Source organism: Ochotona curzoniae, unplaced genomic scaffold (assembly GCF_017591425.1).
Source record: "Ochotona curzoniae isolate NIBS_2020 unplaced genomic scaffold, NIBS_Ocur_1.0 contig_3432, whole genome shotgun sequence".
Lineage (NCBI taxonomy): Eukaryota > Metazoa > Chordata > Mammalia > Lagomorpha > Ochotonidae > Ochotona > Ochotona curzoniae.
The window spans coordinates 20,613,344-20,631,895 of record NW_024465859.1 but is presented as its reverse complement, the minus strand read 5'-3'; the positions used below and the strand labels follow the sequence as shown (position 1 = coordinate 20,631,895).

General features: G+C 51.2%; 1 protein-coding gene across 1 annotated transcript in view; it reads right to left on the bottom strand.

The window, feature by feature from the left end:
- Positions 1-3,738, bottom strand: part of PRDM11 (PR/SET domain 11) — a 77,387-nt gene extending 73,649 nt beyond the window's left edge. The window contains exon 1 of the mRNA XM_040980151.1: positions 3,486-3,738. The gene's annotated coding sequence lies outside the window, so the exon portion shown is untranslated. The remainder of the gene's footprint in view (positions 1-3,485) is intronic.
- Positions 3,739-18,552: the final 14,814 nt, after the last annotated feature.

The following is an 18,552-nucleotide window of genomic DNA, read 5'->3' as shown; positions in this document are numbered from 1 at the left end:
CTGGCATCCTCAGACCCTGGGCCTCCTTTGCTCATAGCTCATGGGCACTTCCTGCCCTCACTCTAAGAGATGTCCCTAAGGGGGTGGGGGTCAGCAGGCTGCCAGGATTCCAGTCCTGGCCAACCGTCATGCCTGGCTCCTCCATTGTATCTCCTGGAGCCTCAGTGTATTCAATCTGAAATGGGAATAGTGGAATATGTGATATGTGTCATAAGCACCGAGTATTAGCTATCATCCTCCACCTCCTCTTCCTCTTCAGCATCTCTGGACTGGCTGCGTGTGACCCCTGCACTGTATCACCCACTCCCCAGACTCAGAAATCTCAAGGGCCTCTGATGCCTTAGCCTGTCCATCTTCAGAATCTTCTCTCACCCATGGTCTTCCTGAGACATGCACACCTGTGTAGCTGGGGAGCTTATCTGTCCTCCCTCCTCCCACTGGCCCCACATGGCCACAGCTCGGAGATGTGGCATTCACTCACCCCACCTTCAGCACCTCCCCAACACAGGGTCAGCCCCCAACATTGCTCAGGGATCTAGCTGGACACTCAACAGCTCCCTCGGCACTCCTACGCCTAGGGTCAGGCCAGAGAGTAGAACAACAATCAAGTCAGGATTTGATCAATGGATCTCAGCCATAGATGAGGGTTATGAAAGAGGTGGGTAGGACTGAAAGAGATTGTCATCACGGAAGACTTCCCAGAGAAGGCAGAGTGAAGCCACAAGGTGGAAGGATCTAGAGGCCTGGTTAGGGCAAGGTAGGGGCAAGAGCATGAGGACAGCATCGTGTGATCTGCAATGTGGCAAACAAGAGTGACACAAGTCCGTGTCCCCACAGCCCCAGGAGGGCAGCTGAAGGACTTCAGCCTTCCCCCTAGCAGCAGAGAAGGACAGGCTCAGATTTGCATACCAAAAAGGTCAGCCTACAGCGGCTGCTTCCCAAGGACCACACACTCCAGGGCCTGCAGCAGGCAGCAGGCCAGTCCACTGCGGTCCCCAAGGAGCTCTGCTCACCCAGCAGCAAAGGGACCAAGCCAGCAGAAACAGCCACCATCCCTCTACCACCAGGGTTTGGGAGACAAAACTCTAAAAGGTCTCCAAGGGTCACTAAGTGCCTGGAGGACCTGGGGCTATTTGGAAGCCTCACAGGAGCCCTCTAACCTCATCCTGCCCTTGGGCAAGTTTCATGCACCCACTCATTGGCTAGGCAAGCCCTGGAGAGAAGCTTGAGGCAAGGGCTGTACTTGGATCACCCGCTGACAATAGGGTTCTTTATCCTGAGTGCACTAGATGGGAACTGGGAAGTTGAATGTCCTTTGACTTGGGACGGGTCCCTTTGGTTGCAATGCTGAGCTTGTCATGGAGTTCAGGGCTGCAGGTGGATATCAGGAGGCTCAGGCTATTGTTATGGTTGGATGAAGGTAACAGTGATGCCTTAACTAAGATACTAGGATACAGGAACCTCAGAGGTGGCCTGGCCCCCCCAGGGGACCCTCCCTGGGGGGCCACAGATGGAGTGTACTGGGGATAGAGGAGAGATGGAGACACCAAGGTTGCAGTGCCCATGGTCAAGGTCAGGGACCTGTAGGTCTGACCAAGAGGCTCCCAGATGTGTCCTGCCTACAAGACTGACTGCCAAGGGGGCAGGCCCACGATGCAATGGAATCGGCAGGGATAGCTCCTGACCTCTAGTCCAACGTTGTCTTTCCAACAACCCAGACTTAGAGAAATCCAGGTATGTCCAGGAGAGGGAAGATACAGTTGTATTGCACACCAATGAAAACAGATGTTACCAAGCAGACCTGATCCAAGGGGTTGGGAGGACGGAGCCAGAGCACAGGTCCAAACAGGACAGGTGCACGGGGTAATGGCTATCACCCCGGGGCCAGGGGTCCTTTGGCCAGGGCAGGGAGCCCCATCTGCCACGGTGCCCCTCCCCCTACTGTCAGAGACTGGATGATGCAGGGTGGGGCACCTATAGGCACCCCTGACAGGTACATTCAGCTCCAGGGAGCACCAATACTTCCTCAACTGCAAGCTGGGTGGGTATCTGTCTCTGCTGGCTTACTTACTCTCACCACTGCCATGCCACTGGCTCCCACTGGTCCCAATCCAAGGATGGAAAAACAAGGTTCAGAGAGTTCAAGGGTAACCAGGCAGAGCCCAAAGTCACAGTCATCTGGAGGAGGATGGACTCCAAGGGAGAAGCTCTTTCCACTCAACAATACAGCCAGGGGCCTGGGAAGCCTTCCAAAGAGATAAACAGAACTCCCACCCAGCTTTTGGGCAAAGACCAGGCCCAGCTCCCCAGGAGGAAGGAGGGGACCCCCAACCTGCCACACCTGTCTTGGGGGACCCCCAAACACAATCCTAACCCAAGAGGAATCGGAAGCAAAAGCCAGGCTGGATGCCAGAGGCATCATGCCCCAAGGAAAATTCTCTCACTCCAGCAAAGATCAAAAGAGCCCCAAAGTGAACAAATTACACTCCCATAGTCTCCTGCACCTCCACGCCCAAGGACCTGGGTGTGTTTGGATTCAGCCACTCTGAACCACCTACGGCAGCCTCCCTCTGCATGAAGCAAACATCCAAAGAGATGTTGCACGGTTCTTCTTCCCAGCCCACAGCACCGGTGGGGAGGGCATGGATCCGAGCCTCCCTTCCCTCCACCAGCAACTTTACACCAGCACCGCCAGTATCCTCCAGGACAGCTGCCATTCTCCTTGCAGCCACCAGCCTAGGGCATGCTGGCCTTGACGGTGCAAGGTCATTGGCAACCAAGTTTCTGCAGTTTCTGCATCAGAAGATACCTCGGGGACTGCGAATGGTGGGGGTGGGTGCAGGTTATGCGCCTGGAGTGATCCGACACAGACTGACCGCCACTAAGACGCACTCTGCATCACCCCCCCAACCCGAGGGATCACTTGGGGGGAACGATGCAACGCAACGCCCACTCCCCACCCCCATGACTCCCGTGGGAAGGACCCCAACTCCTCGAGCTCCCCCAGCTGCAGAATCCGAGCTGGTCGCCCCCCAGAACTAGGCCAGCCGCGGCAGCCGGAGCCCCTGGCCCCGCGCCCCGCCCCACGCGTGTCTCCTCGTTCCCAACGCCCGGCCGCGCCGCCGCTTCCATTGGTCGGCGGCCACGTCCGTCAAGCGGGTGGAACGTCGGCTACATTGTAACAAGGCGAGCAAGCGGGGAGGAAGGAGGCGGAGGGCGGCCCCCCGAATCCCGCGGCGGCGGCTGCTACCTGCCGAGGGTTAACCCACCTCGGGGCCAGGCGCGCCGCCGCCCCCCCAACTGCGGCCCCCAACCCCCACCTCCATCCCGATCCCGGGGGTCCCCAGCCCTGATCCCCGTCTCCAGGGGGTCCCCCTCGCACCAGCCCCGCAGCCGCGCGCAGCCCCCCGCGCGCTCGCTGGCAAACTGCCGAGCGCTCTCCGAAGCCATGTTCAATGGCCACATTGGCTACCGGGCTGACTCACCTTCCCGGCAATGCTGCGGCAGCCGCGGGGCCCGGGCGGCGCGGGCGGCCCGGCGGGCGGCTCGGCGGAGGCGGCTCGGCCCCCCGAGGCTGGCGGCCCCCGCGGCGGGAGCGGCCGGCGCTGCGGGCGCGCGCGGGTCCCCGGCGAGGCAAAGTTTTCAGCGCCAGCCTCGGCGCGGCGACGGCGGCGGCGGCGACTCGCTGCTGCTCCCCTCCCCTGCTTTGACCACCATCTTATTAGTACAGGAAATGACATGGAAAACGGAAGAAAGCGGCGTTTGGGGCCGACGCGGACCCCCCAATTCAGGGGCCGGAGCCGGGACTCGCCAGCCAGCGTCCCAACCCGGCCCCGGAGAGCGCTGCCGGCGGCCCCCCGTCAGCCCCCAAGCCCCGCGCCCTGCCCGCACGGGGAGGGTGGGGGGAGCCCCAGCGCCGAGGGCGAGGTTTAAAATCCGGCCCCCGCCGAGCCAAGCAGGCGAGACAGAAAGACGAGCGAGAAAGAGCTGGCCAGAACTTTGCAGCTGGGACACTTTGGGGGACCGGGATGAAAAGTTGAGGGATTTTTCACCAGTTACCCCCTCCTCGGAGAGTGGCGTGGGGCGCCCCCTTTCTCCCCCACCCCATCCCACCCGCGGCTGACCACTTGGAACTGCTGGAGGGGTAAGGGGAGAGACGTTCATTTTTAATGCCACCTTCATTTTTAACCCGTTCAGGGGACACCCGCCCCTGCCCCACTCCAGTTCCAATTAACCTTTTAAATGCCCGGCAGTTTGGAGATAGGAAATGAGCTTATTTATAAAAAGTGGGAGTGCTGCTGGAGGCTGTGGGTAATGGGGGAGGGGGGGCTCGTTAAAAATATTAGCCATTTCTGTGGGGCCAAGGAGGTAAAGTCACCAACCGCACACGCATCGACATGTGTTAAGGAGACAGCCACGCTGACAGCTGTATGGGCTTCGGTTTCAGCCGCTCCAGCTGGCTGCTGCGTGGCTCAGTGTCTCCATCTGGGAAATGGGCTCAGCATCGGCGAGAGGAGAGATGGGGTGCATAAACTAATCTCCTTCTTTCCCCCCCCCCACTCCCCCATTGGCAGGCTGGCATGAGACTGGGAGCTTGGAGGAGGTCAGGGGACAATGCCTGGGGCACCGTGTCCTGCCAGCCACTTTGCATTAGAGACAGCACAAGCCCTGACACGTTGGGTTACAAACCTGGTGATGGGGCGGAGACTGGGGGTTCTGTCCTCATTCTTGGCAACACTGGTCCAGGCAGCTCCCCTTAGGGTCCCCCCTTCTGGCCAGCCCCCAGATGGGCTTTGTGGTCAGACCTTAAAACTGCTGTTTGCTGGTGGGGCTAGAAGAGTCAGGAAGTCCCGCCTGTGTCCCATCTGCCGTGGCCTCTCAGGCACAGTGGCTTGGAATCCCACTTCTTTCCGCTACTTGCTGTATGATCTTGAATAAGTAGCTCTCCCTCTCTGAACTCCTGTTTCGGTAAAGCAGGGCACGGTGATGTGCCCCTGGCTGGGTGTGCAGAGCCCTCAGAGCGCTTGCCGCGCATAGCAGGTGTTCGTGATGTGGCTTCTGATTCACATGTCATGTCCCCAGGTCTCCACAGGTGCTGTCTACTGGAGGCAGGCAGAGGGTCGGTACTGAGTGAAACCGAGACGGAAAAGACAGGATCCAGCTTCCCAGGGACATGGCTGGCTCATGCCACCTGCTAATTCAAGGATGAAGGGCATGTGACTGCTTTAGCTGTCTATTAGAGGCCAAGTACTTAAGGCAGCAGAGGGAGGAGACAGGGCCCTGAGCAAGGAGCTGTTTATTCCTCCCGAGGGAAATGATGTGGGAGGCAGGCCCATGTGGGATGGGCTTCCAGGCAGCAGGAGCAAGGAGCTCCAGGTGTCCCTGGGGCCACTCTTTCCACAAGGTGCATCCTAACAGGGTGGGCGGGACAGACAAAGCCAAATGCAGCCAGAAAGAGAAGTGGATATGAGCAGAGGCACAGTCACGGGTCCAGAACCAATGAGGCCTTTAAGGGAATGAGTTGCCAAGGCACAGAGGGCCACAGGAGACAGGGAGGCAGCGGGGGGTGGGGTGGGGTGGGAGATCTGTTCTGCCAGCCCTGATTGTCTGTCCACCCTTGGCCTGTCCTCACAATCCACCTGTGTAGTGGGCACTGTACTTGGGTCATCCTTACTGGGCACCAGCATCCTCCTGGCAGTGCAGGGTTTAGACTAAGAGATAAGAAAGCGAGGCACGGGAAGGAAGCGGGAACCACCTCAGAAGGGAAAGTCGGGGGCAGCTGAAGACCAGCACAGGTATTCCCAGTCAGCGTGGGTGAAAGGCAAACCTTGGGGACCCAACGACATTCCAACTGAGGTGAGTCTAGTGTGAAACTGTGCCTCAGTTTCCCTTGTGGTCTGAGCCGGAGCTGGAACCCACATGTGGAGATAGGGGATTTACTGCAAGCAGCACACGCCTTCCAGGGGTGTCACCATAATAGCCTTTCATCCCAGGTAGTTGCAGTCATTGCCACTGTCACCCACAGTGAAGCCAGGGTTCAGAGGGGTGAGGATCTCATCCGAGGTCACACAACTAGGAGCAGGATCCACCTGACTCTGTGGTTTAATGTCTCCCACACTTGGTCCATTTCTGGGTCAATGTCATTTTCCAAAACTCAGTGTTTCAATCCACTGGCGGAGGAAAGGACTCCCTCATCCCCCCCACCCCCATCCCAAAGCACAGGACACAGGAGCCAGAAGCTGGTGATGTGAGCGTCAAGGATTTTGTGACCTCCCCTTGCAAAAAGTCTGCTGATGTTCTCGGTCATGTCCCTGTGACACTGAGATAGTCTGAGGGAGGGGAACGTGGATGGCTCTCTGGAAGGAAAGTCACTTCAACCCCTTCTACTTCCATCCTCCCACGGTAAGACCCCAGTGAAACACATGTGTCCCTGGCATTGATGGGGGCCAGTGCTCCCTGGAGAGTCACTTCCACATGTGCGTTAAACAACGGACATTGTTTATTGCATCAATTAATAACCTCGCCCCCCCCACCCCCCCGCTAAAGCCCCAAGGGAGAAATTTCATTCAGGACTCAGCCAGCAAAGAACGGAAACAAACTGCATTTCCCCTGAGGACCTGGTGGGCATCTTCCCAACTCCTAAGAAAGAGCTCTGTGACCAATCAGCCTTCTCTTTTTGCTTGGGTTTCCAGGAAGCTCCGAGCCAAATGCTACCCTCCTTCCCAACAGCTTTGGCAGTGGCTTTGCCCTCATGCCTGCTTTCCCACTCTCTAATCCCCAGCCTGGCTCAGCCGCGGTTCTCTCCGCCTTTTAGGAAAGACATTCACCACCACCACTCCCCTTTGAAATGGCAAGAAATAAATCCTCTAAATAAACCCACATTTGGAAGAGTTGTTGAAAGGGCCTGGATGCCACGGGCCTTGTGTTAAGCCAGGCAGAGTTCTCCATTGGGCTGGTTTTGTTCCTCTGCCCAGCAGCTGAGGGATCCCTCTCTTGGAAGGAAGGACTGACTGGCTGCCAACCAAAGCGCTGTTCACCCAGCTGCCGCCAGCGCCAAAAACTGAGATGTTACCGGCTGGGTTCTCATCGCTATCTTCCCCTCCACTTGTCCCTCTTCTGCCATCATTCCCTAACTACCCCCGGGGAAATGTGCCCCCAGCAGTCCCTCCCAGGTATGGGCCCCATGATTGTAGAAGCTTCTGCTTCCCCACCTGTACCCCATGGACTGTGCCAGGCAAGGTGAAGGACTGGGGTGGAAATGGAGAGAGTGAGGTAGCAGTGAGAGCAGGGAGGGCTTCTCTGAGGAGGTGGTAGGCCCATGGGGGTCTTGCTAAGAGGCAAAAGGAGCTGGTCTTATGAAAGAATTGAGTAGAGACATTCCCAGATTGGGGTGAAGGGCACTTCGGCCGGAGTTGGGCTCATTCCGTGAAATGGCAGGAGGGCAAGTGTGTCCTGGGTGTAGTGAAGAAGGGTGCCCCGGGGGGAGAAGTGCTGAAAAATGGGCAAGACTTGGTCAGATTTTGTTACTCTGCCATGGTGGCATGTGCTGGCAGCTGTATAGCTGAAGACACTCAAGGTTCCCTGGGCTGCCCTGTGGCTATGGAGCAGTCCCTAGCCCTGGTGAGCTGACGGCCATATCCACAGACCACGCCTTTGAACCGTTGTCCCTCTGCCCACACTCTCTGGGGCGTATCTCTTGCTCCAAAGCAAGAGCCCAGCTTTGGGCTCTTCTCCCCAGTGGTGGAGGAACATCCTGTCTTTGGAGCAATGAGAAGCAGCTATATATGGCCTCCTCTGCCTGGTGGAGCAGCGGAGACACCAAGAGCTCCTTCTTCCAGCCTCGCTCTGCATCAGGGACAGGTTCAAGATGCAGTTCTACGTGCAGTTTACCTGGAAAGGTCTTCCAGGTGAGGTTCTTGGCTGCAGGTGCCAGGGTCTAGACCTGAGCATATATGAGGATGGTGGATGGGGGTGGTGACACAGCTGTGGTTCCTGGTGGTCAAAGCTGGGGAGCTGTGTGCTCTCCATGCTGGTCCCCCCGCATGATCTTGGTTGTGTGCACCTGCCACCAGGCTGTGCAGTCTTCCCAAGGTCATAAGCTACCTAAAAAGCATTCTGTCGGACTCCACATAGTAGCTGTCTGCCTGTGCAGGACAGCTCATTCCCAAGCTACACAGTGTGAGCCGCACACCCCTGTTATCTCACAGGACTCAGGGCTGAGGAAACCACAATTTCCCCTCATCAGAAGTGACATGCCGTCACCTCTGCCACATTCTGTTGAGCACTCAGACTGATCTTGGTGCTTTGAGGGTGGGATTAGACCACCAGGAGGAACAGTTGTAGGTGGTCTCCTTGGAAGCTGGTGCCCCAAATCAGCCAGAGTGATCACTTCTGCTTGCAGGATTAGGACCTAAGAATTTGTGCAGCTGGCAGACAATTGCACAGCTGGTCACCAGAAGGCCTTCACAGTGCGTATACAAAGAGACCTTCAGATCTTGGGTGAGTGCCAACTACAGGGCTGGCCTTGGGAACTGCCCACACCCTGGGAGAGGTCAGGTCAGGAGAGCTGGAATCCTGGACCTGGATGTGAGCTGGGGAGGGCAGGCTTGAGGCTCTGGGATGCCCCGCTCCACTAGGGGTACCTCTGTGGTTGGAATTCCTAGTTGCCTCATCTGTCAGTCAGTCTGGGGTTATGGATTCAGTCCTGGTTCCAAGATGAGACTAGCTCCTCTTGTCCAGTAGGGAGAGGAGGACAGGAACGGGGCTGCTGTGTGGTGCAGTAGGTTAAGCTGCCACTTGAAAGAGAGCATCCTGTCTGCTCTACTTCTACCCCAGTTCCCTGCTAATGCACCTGGGAAGGTAGCAGAAGATGACCCAAGTGCTTGGGCCCCTGCCACCCATGTGAGCGACCTGGATGGAATTCCAGGCTCCTGGCATGGGGAGGGAAGACATCAGAGAAGTAATGTCCAGTTCCAGGGATTCCAGGATAACTTACTCCTAAAGCAGGAGAACCCTGAAGGCAGATGGAGGACCGCTGGCTAGAAAGTGGAAGACAGCATCCAGCTCCACATGGCAAAAAGAGCTGCCTTAAGAAACAGAGCTCCCAGCAGCAATTGGACTGTCCCGTCCTCAGGAGGGGAGGCCTTCCTGTTGCCAGCAGTATGCAAGCAGGGGTTTGGGGTGCTGACTTCCACTAGATGGGTGCTCTGGATTCTGGCGATCGGCCAGCTGGGCCAGTCCATAGTGGGTGCTGCAGTGAAGGCTAGAGCTCAGCTCCACCCTGTGTCATCTGACTCCTGGCTTTTGGTGACCTATTAAGTCCCACACCTGCTTGCAGTTCCCGTCTCTCTCTTGAGAAAATGAGGGACGAGTCCTCAGGTGTGGATCCACACAGCCTCCCCTGTTGGTGCGGAGCTTGTTCCTGCTCCTGGAGCAAAGGAACACCTCGACAGCAAGACAGCCTTGTCTCCAGATGGGCAGAGTCACTCCCTTCAAGAGGCTATTGTCATGAGAGCGTGCACCTCCTGTGGCTGTGCAGTTCAGGTACTCTTTATCCTAGGGAAGGGGCTTGCAGGCCACACACAGGATGGAGATAGGGGTTCCAGTTCTTGTTGTTCAGGATGAAAAACCTGACAAGCCTGCTGGCATCCCACGTGGGCGCCGGTTCAAGTCCTGGCTGCTTCACTTCAGGTCCAGCTCTCTGCTTATGGCATGGGAAAAGCAGAGGGAGACCCAAAAGAAGCTTCTCCCTCTAGATCAACCCAACTCTGGGCATTTTGGCTATTTGGGGAATGAGCCAGTGGATGGAAGGTCCCTTTCTCTTTCTGTCAAATCTGCCTTTCAAATGAAACTAACTCTTTAAAGCAAACAAAAATAAATCAAAACAAAAAACCTGACAAGTCCCAGAAGGTCATCCAATTGCTTGGGAATTGCCTGAGTCCATAAAATATGGGAGTTGGGAATCAGGTGGTTCCAAGCAACCTCCAACATCATCTCCTTCTCCATCACACCACTCGTCGTCCAGTCATCCCTAAAACATTGATTGACATCCCAGATGTGAGATCCACCAACGTGAGAAATGTCCCTTCCTGGGTGCATCCTACAACATCGCTGGAAAGACCAACAGAGGGACATGAAGATGAATGGGCACAGATTTGTTCACATTCCTTTATTCTCAAAATGCTGCAATCGATGTCCTGGGGTGCATTGCTTCCCTGATGGGTCCCTTGGATTAAATTCTAAAAGTAGCATTTCAGCGACCTAAGACACACCCAGTTTTAATTCTGAAACCTTTGCCAGATTATCCTACAAAATGACTTTGCGAAGGTTAGTTTTCATTGACCTTGTACCTTGTCTATTTCCGTGTTCGTTTAAACAGTGTCTTCAGTGTGATTCATCTACAATAGTTTATCCTGCATGTAGCATGTTTCACTGTTGTTTTCAGTTACATAATACTGCTAATGAGGTGAGGTTACTTTCATGTGTTTACTAATATTTTGTAAATTGTTTGATCCAACCCCAAAGGGAGACTTTGTGTTTTTCTTATTGATTTGCAAATGTACTTTACATATTAAGAATAATGAAAGGGCTTGTTAGAAATATATAATGCAGTCTATCTTCTCAGTGAAGCAAAATTATTTGAGAAGAAAGGCAGGCAGAGAGCAGGAGCTTCCTTCTGCCAGTTCACTCCCTACATGCCGGTGGAGGCCAGGTCTGGGCTGGGTCTGAAGTCAAGAACCAGGATTACAGTCACATCGCTCATGGTTCTGAGAGGGATTCAGTTCCTAGAGCCATCACTCCTACTCCTGAGAGAAGTGGAGCAGGAGAGTGGAGCCTGGAGCTGGAGCCAGACACCAAATCCAGGTATTCCAAGCAGGGATGCAGGTGTCTTGAGCTGAGCTATTTGCCGGCTCTTAAAGCAACACTTTTTTGTAACTTTAAGAGTGATGTCTTTGCTATGGAAATGTGGATGTTATCTGTATTTACTTTATGGCTAGGAAGGCATGGCTAGCAAGACAAGGTTAGCAAAGCATTCTCCAGAAAATTATAAAATCTGTCTCCTAGATTTTCCTCTAATTTACTCTTTTTGATTTAATTCGTGGTTAAATTTTTGATCCACCTTGAACTGCTTTTGGGGTGAAGGGTAACATACACATCTGGCTTTATTTTGTCCCTAGTGCATTTTTCTCCCAGCAACACTTACAGGATCGTCTGTATTTCTCCCGTTGCCTTGCTGTGCCATCTGTCATGCGCTAAATTTCTGAGCACATCAGTGCCTGTCTACTTCTTGTCTTTATTAGGAATCCTTGATCATTTGTCGATTTGTGTAGTGCCAATTGATTCCACATTATTCTAGCATTTCTAGCACCATTCAATATTAAGCAGGACGTATCCCTCCCTCCCTGGGTGCAACAGTTTTAACTACTGCCTGGTATTTTGTTCCTGCATTTTATGCGTACATATCTAGCTTTGAATGAATCAATTTTAGAGCGTATCTGTTGGTTTTAGGCATAGGAGATGAGGGTTTTAGGGATGACTGGACGACGAGTGGTGTCATGGAGAAGGGGATAATGTTGGAGGTTGCTTGGAACCACCTGATTCCCAACTCCCATATTTTATGGACTCAGGCAATTCCCAAGCAATTGGATGACCTTCTGGGACTTGTCAGGTTTTTTGTTTTGATTTGTTTTTGTTTGCTTTAAAGAATTAGTTTCATTTGCATATGATTTGTCTCATCAACTCATTCAGGTTTTCAGGGCCCCAAACTGGGAGAACTAGAAGGACAGAGACTTAGCTCAATTACAGTGTTTAGGAAGTGGACCAAAGAGGAGGGACTTGGGTCACTGAGGGTGGGCCCTGGGAAAGTAGTTTTTGCTAGACATTTGGTTATTAAAACCAACTTGGGCCTTCTCTCTCTCTCTCTCTCTCTCTCCTTCCCTCCCTCCCTCCCCTCCCTGTCCTTCCTGGCTTTCCACAGAAACCTTCCCTTGCAGGCATTTTGCCACCCACTACCCTAAACAGATGCCAGGCCAAAACTGTAAGCTGCAATAAAGCTGCTTCCTTCATAAGCTAACTTCTCTCTGGTGTTAGAGTGATGTAAAATTAAATAGCCTGGAGGATTTCCATGGCTTTATCATTAAACAGTGTCGTCAAGACACAAGTGTCACCAAGACACAAGAGTGCTTGTTTTCTATGTATTGTCTCCTGAAGCTTCCTTTGTTTTTAATTGTTGCAATGTTTTCTGGAAGAATATCCTAACCCCTTCCCAGTCTCTGCATCATCTGCTCCCCTGGGTTGTGGTTTTCTTCCCACATCTGGAGATTCTTGGCTGTTTCTGCATTCTTGAGAATGAGCCACTCAACAGGGATGGACAGGTGGCACTTGTAGCCTAATACTTTCCTGGAGAGGGAAAGTGTGTGGCCCTGTGTGGCATAGGTCTTCCCTTCATTTACAAACAGTGACACTTCCCCACCCACCTGTGTATGCTGGGATTGGGCATTGGTGGAACTTTACAGCGGTGCCAGGCCAGATGTCTGTCCCCTCAGTGCCTGGTGAGGCCAATTTAGAACAATCTCCATACCCATTTCTCTAGCCAGGTGGTATCTAAGAGGTCCTCAGGGTCAGGAAAAGGGCATGACCCCTGAGATGGGTTAGGCAATATAGGGGTCTCAGTATTTCTTTAAGATTTATTTCTTTAAAAAATAGAGCCTTTCTCTGTCTTCCTCTCTCTTTCAAAAAGGAGCTGGGGCTTTCCCATACTTCTTTTTATTAAAATTTTTTTTTTATTATTAGAAAGGCAGATGTACAGAGAGAAGGAGAGACAGAGAAAGATCTTCCATCTTCTGGTTCACTCCCCAAGTAGCTGCAATGACTAGAGCTGAGTTTATCTGAAGCCAGGAGCCAGGAGCTTCTTCCAGGTCTCCTACACAGGTGAAGAGTCCCAAGGCTTTGGGCTGTCCTCTACCGCTTTCCCAGGCCACAATCAGGGAGCAGGATGGTAAATGGAGCGTTCAAGATATGAACTGATGCCCATATGGGATTCTGGCATATGTGAGGTGAGGACTTTAGGCACTAGGCTACCATCCCGGGTCCTCTCTCTTACACACACACACACACACACACACACACACACACACACACACACACACACTGTTCTTCCATCCTGTTGCTCACTCCTCACCTGGCTGCAATGGCCAAGGCTGGACCAAACAGAAGCCAGGAGCCTGGAGCTCCATCAGGTCTCCCACTGGGGGCAGAGACCCAAGTACTTGAACTGTTGTCCTCCTCTGCTTTCCCAAATGTGTTATCAGGAAGCTGGATTGAAAACCCAACAGCCAGAATGGGAATGGATACTCCCGTACAGGATGCCAACATTGCAGGGAATCACTTAGCCCGCTGCACCACCAGGCCATCTCCTCTCCCTACTTCTTGAAGAAGCTTTTGACAAAGGCTCCCTTTATCACCATTTTTTCCCCTGTCTACAATTTTAGTGTGGTCAACTGTGGTCTCAAAATATTAAATGGACAATCCCATAATCATAAATGCATACATTCTGAATTGGATGCTGCTGAGTAGCATGATGACATCTTATCCCACCCTGCCTGGAATCTGACTCATTCCTTTGTCTGGGGTACCTAGTCTGACTATACCTCCCGCCTGACCTGACAGAATCTCCCTTCTATAGTAGCCTGGTCACGGTGTCTTTGTCACTCATCTGGCCTCAAGTTACCACGTAGCCATTGTGTCAGCTCACATCATTCCCGAAACAGGTGGGCACTGTGCAATAAGAGGCCACATGCATGTCATGCTTATTACAGCTGTAAGAATAAATAAATCCACAAATAACGAAATAAATCCATTTATGGTCATTGTTCCATTTTAGTATTCATTAGCATTGCTCAACTCTTGCTTGCGTAATATATAAGCTTTATCCTGAATGGTGCATGGATAGGAAAGCATGTGGTCTCTATGTAAAGGGTCCACAGTTTCAGGCATCAACGGGAAATCTCGGAATGGATCCCCTGTGTAGGGGAGGCACTGGGGGGAACCCTCCACACAGACCTCACACTGTTCTCAGGGACCTGGTCCTTGTATCCCCAAGGGGCTCCTGTGGTTCTGAGTGGGCTTTTTCGATTCTAGTGGTCCCATCCAATGCACAACTTAGCTTCCTCTCTACTGCCCAGCCCCCTCCACCTGCCTCCCACCCCGCTGTGTCAATGTCTGGTGTTTCAGGCACCTGTCGTTTTGTCCCAGATGGGTTGGATGGAGGACAGTTTCCTGTTGGAGGACAGTTCTTCAAGATGGGGGAATGGAAACACCTTCACTCCACCTGAATTTGATAGGTCTCTGTTCATCTTTAAATGGAAATTGTGTATTTAAAAATAAAAAAATAAAAGAACAGAAAAGAAGGAATGAAGAAAGGGAGGGAGGAAGAAAGAAGGAAGAGAGGGAGGGAAGTATCATATTTTTAGGATTATATCTAGGAAATATGTCCTCTATATTAATAAAAGGTGAATTTTCTAAAAAAAAAAAAAAGGAAAAGAAAAGAAAGTAAGAAAAAGAACATTCTGTCATGTCCCTCAGCTCCCATTCCAGGTAAAATTTAGAACAGTTTCCTCTTGTCTTCCCGTCTACAGCCCATGTTGATTTTTTTCATATGCTTTTTTTTAATAGGAGTGTTTACATTTCTAGAAACACTACAACAATGTTGTACATAGCTCCCAGCTGCCCTTCAGGCAAAGTCCCTGGTCAGTAACGTCTTCCATTAGTGACTGGCTAACTCTGATTCCTGAGCCAATCAGGTCCAAGTTCATAGCTGGCTGAGCCAGTCCTAGGTTTCACCTTAGGGTGTCCCAGGATCCTGCCCAGCCCCCACACACCCGACCACCGTGTTCTCTCCTGGCTACCTGATGGTTGCTCAGGCTCTGCTGGTTTGGTGTGCCCTCTTTGGAGCAGCAGTGCGCCCAGCACAATGACCTGCTCTTGTTAGATGAAGGGTATGGAATTTGGGAAACGCTGCTACGTTGATGGAATCGTTTGATAGGAATTGACATTTCTGCAATGCTGGGCTTACCTTTAGGAAGCTAGTCCTTCTCGCCACTGTCGTCAAATCTTGGATGGTCTTCTGTGAAGTTTTAGATGCCGTTTGCATATTTCTTGCTCTATTTCTAGGTATTTTATCGTTTTTGCTGATATTGTTAGTAGAATCTTTTCTATTACACTTATTTTCTGCATTGCCCTTGCTGTTAAATCAGAGAGCTATCAATTTTTATAAATTTTTACATTCTGATCATCTGTCTTACTAAATTTCCGCTGTTCTGGGTTGATTCTATTGAATTATAAATATTTATGAATCTTGATGTCTACCTTAGTTTTATTCCATTATTGCATTTGTTAAAAGTTCCAAAAACACTGATCACTAGAAGCGGAAGCAGCACACATCGTTGTTTGTAACTGACTCAGCCTTTCACTGTTTCCTTAATGTTTTCAAGGTGTCTGATCATCCCTTCATTACACTCTAGAAATACCTCCGATTCCTATATTAGAAGTGTATATAATTAAAATTGGACTTTTATCAATGCTTTTTTTTCTTGCTGTCAGTGTTGGAGCCAGTTTTTCCACAGTAATGTTCAAGTGCAATAATTGCTATTCTGCTATAAAATGAAAAAAATGCAATGTGTTGTAGGCTTTGATAATGATGAAATCATCATTGAGTTTCTTGAACACCATACATCCGAGTGAGTCCTTCCTCAGTTACTGCTACATTACGTCTCTAATAGTGTAGATCCTTGTGTAAGTAGGCTTCCTTGGTTCAGGAGTTGAATTTCCATTAGCCTCTATCTATCCCATCTTTTTTTTCCCTGATTATGTTGGGTTTCGGGACATCTTGGGAATATTTTGTCAGACTCATGAATCTCAGGGACTAGAACAGCGAGATCACTCTCGGTTTTCTTCTGCTTTCTGCATGAACTCCTTTTGCACATGGATGCGTAAGTCAGACTCTTTGATTCTGGCTGCTGATTGTCCACACATCTGCAGACCTTCGCTATCTGTTCCCATTTCTAGGGAAATGACAGGTGACCTCGTGATCCACCAGGTGCTTCAGGGCAGGAGTCAAGTTCCCCAGCGGTACCTTGACCTCTGGGCTGGACAGACGCAGTGAGTCTTTGGCAGAAGGCAAAAGTTGGCAGACGGGCTTGCCTGCAGAGTGCCTGGGTTGGACGTCAGGTTGATAGATTAGGGTGTGGTGTCTCAGCGCCAGGGGGCTTCCTCTGCTGTCTTGTACCACGTGAAACACGGAATTGGGGTGCATGGTGTGATGGCTGCTCTGTGCGGAGGAGCTGGAGGCTTGCTGTGGCCTCAGGCCTTCTCACCGACTGTGCATGTGGCCCCAGCTGTGTGCTCTTTGGGGTTCAGTGTTTGGTCTGCACTGAGTGCTGCCTGGGAATGGGAGAAGGGAAGGGACAACCTGAGGACCCGGGCAGGGGTGGGGAGGGCGGGTGTCCCCAGTGGGCTGAGCTCTATTCACCAGTCTCTAAAACGAAAGAAAAAAAGGAATTCAGTTTAGATACATGCATGGCTGGTTTCAGGGATTCAGACAATGTCAAAAGGAAATGTGTCTTTATCTGTCTCTCCGCTATGAAGAAAGAAAAATAGTGTGAGCAAAACGTTATGAGAATCAGAAAGAGCAAAATATCCTGGGATCCAAAGTGGTGGAGCACTCAGAAAGACAAAGTGGGTGAAAGTTAACTCAAATTTTCTTTTTTCTTTTTCTTTCTTTCTTTTTCTTTGCTATTTATTAAGATTAACTTATTCTTATCTGAAAGGCAATTTCAGAGAGAGGAGGAGAGGCGATCAGGTCACTCATCTGCTGGTTCACTCCCCAAATGGTTGCAATAGCCTGAGCTGGGCTGGTCTGAAGCCAGGAACCAGGAGGAGCTTCTTGCAGCTCTCCCATCTGGGGACAGGGCTTAAGCACTCAAGGCTGTCAAAGGACATTATCAGGAAGCTGGATCTGCAGTGGAGCAGCCAGGAGTTGAACCAGTGCCCACACGGGATGCTGGCACCACAGGGAGAGGCATAACCTGATAAACCACAACGACAGCTCCAGTTTTCTCACTTTTGTCTTTTTCTGTTGTTGTCATGTGTCTGCTCTCACGTGAGCATGTGCCTTGAAGCTTCAAAATGCATCCTCTTCCTCATTGCTCGTTTAAACAATCCGATCATTTTACTTGCATCCTTTGGGTACAGTCCTTCCTGCTGTGAGTTCTGACAACTGTTTTCTCTTGCCCTGAAAGACTCTTTCAACTTTTTGTGATACTAGTAATGAATTTTTAATGAAAATATGTTTATTTTACCTTTAATTTTAAAGGCACATGTGATGTGCGTATAATTCTAGTTTGGCACGTTTTTCTGGCTTCCACAGATTCCAAGGAGAGTCAGCTGTCAGTGCGGCTGCTTTGGGGCAGTGCTTCCTCTAGCTGCTGTCACAGTCTCTGAGTTGGGGTTTAGGCAGCTCACTGGAGGCCTACCTGTGATTGACTGTACTTGTCCTGCTTGGGTTTTGTTTGTTTTATGAAGTAGAACCTGTGGCACTTGGAAAGTTCTCAGGGAAGGTTCGTCCAAACTATTTATCCAAAACATCACTGAGAGCTCATTTCTCTTTCCCTTTCTTTCTGAAACTTTGACCACAAGCAATTTCAAATTTTGTCTACACACGCACCTGCATGCTCTGTTTTGTTTTGTTTTCCCGTTTTCATTCACTTTCCATTCAGATGTTGTGTTCCATTTGCTCTTAGGTCCAGCTGATGAGCTTCTACATTCTGTATGTTTTCAATGCTTACATTGGATTTCTTAAAATACTCTAATGATTGGAAGTCTCCCTCTTGTGTTCATTTGATGTATTTTCCTCCTTTCTTTTTGTTTCTGAATCAATTGTATGTATGCCTTTGCAGCTAGACCCAGTTGTCTATGCCTTCAGTGAGTTGACTGGTTTTGCTCGCATGTCCCTGCTTCCTTGCTCATCTGTCAGTTGTTTCTCACCAACATCAGACAGTACATATGAAAGGACCAGAGTGGCTGTCGGTTCAATCTGTTAGCAACCTCCTCTTCTCTGTTAGAGAAACAGGGGAGGGGACTGATAACCCAACACTGAGCTCGGTCACGGCTGCCGACAGCCCATCCCCAATGAAGAACCTGCAAGCTCTCTGTGGCCTTAGCCCTGGACACGTGCCCTGTGGTGGTCCCAACCTTTTCTCTTTCAATTCCCACCACCCCACCCACCTTAGGGAAGAAGCTAATGTGCAGTGCTTGATGCACGATTTGATTTCTGATATCTAAACAGGAGCTCTGCTCCTGTCTTCATGGCTCAGCCCCTCTCCGTTCCTGGGATGCTCCAGAATAGGCAATGTCTGTTCTGTCTTGTGGTTGGATCTCCTTTCCTGTGGGAGCCCTTGTACCAGACCCAGGCCACCATGAAAGGAGATGATGATTTCTCAGGCTATGCCCCAAACTGGCTGTTTCAATCTTACTATCTCTGACAGCTTTTTCTGT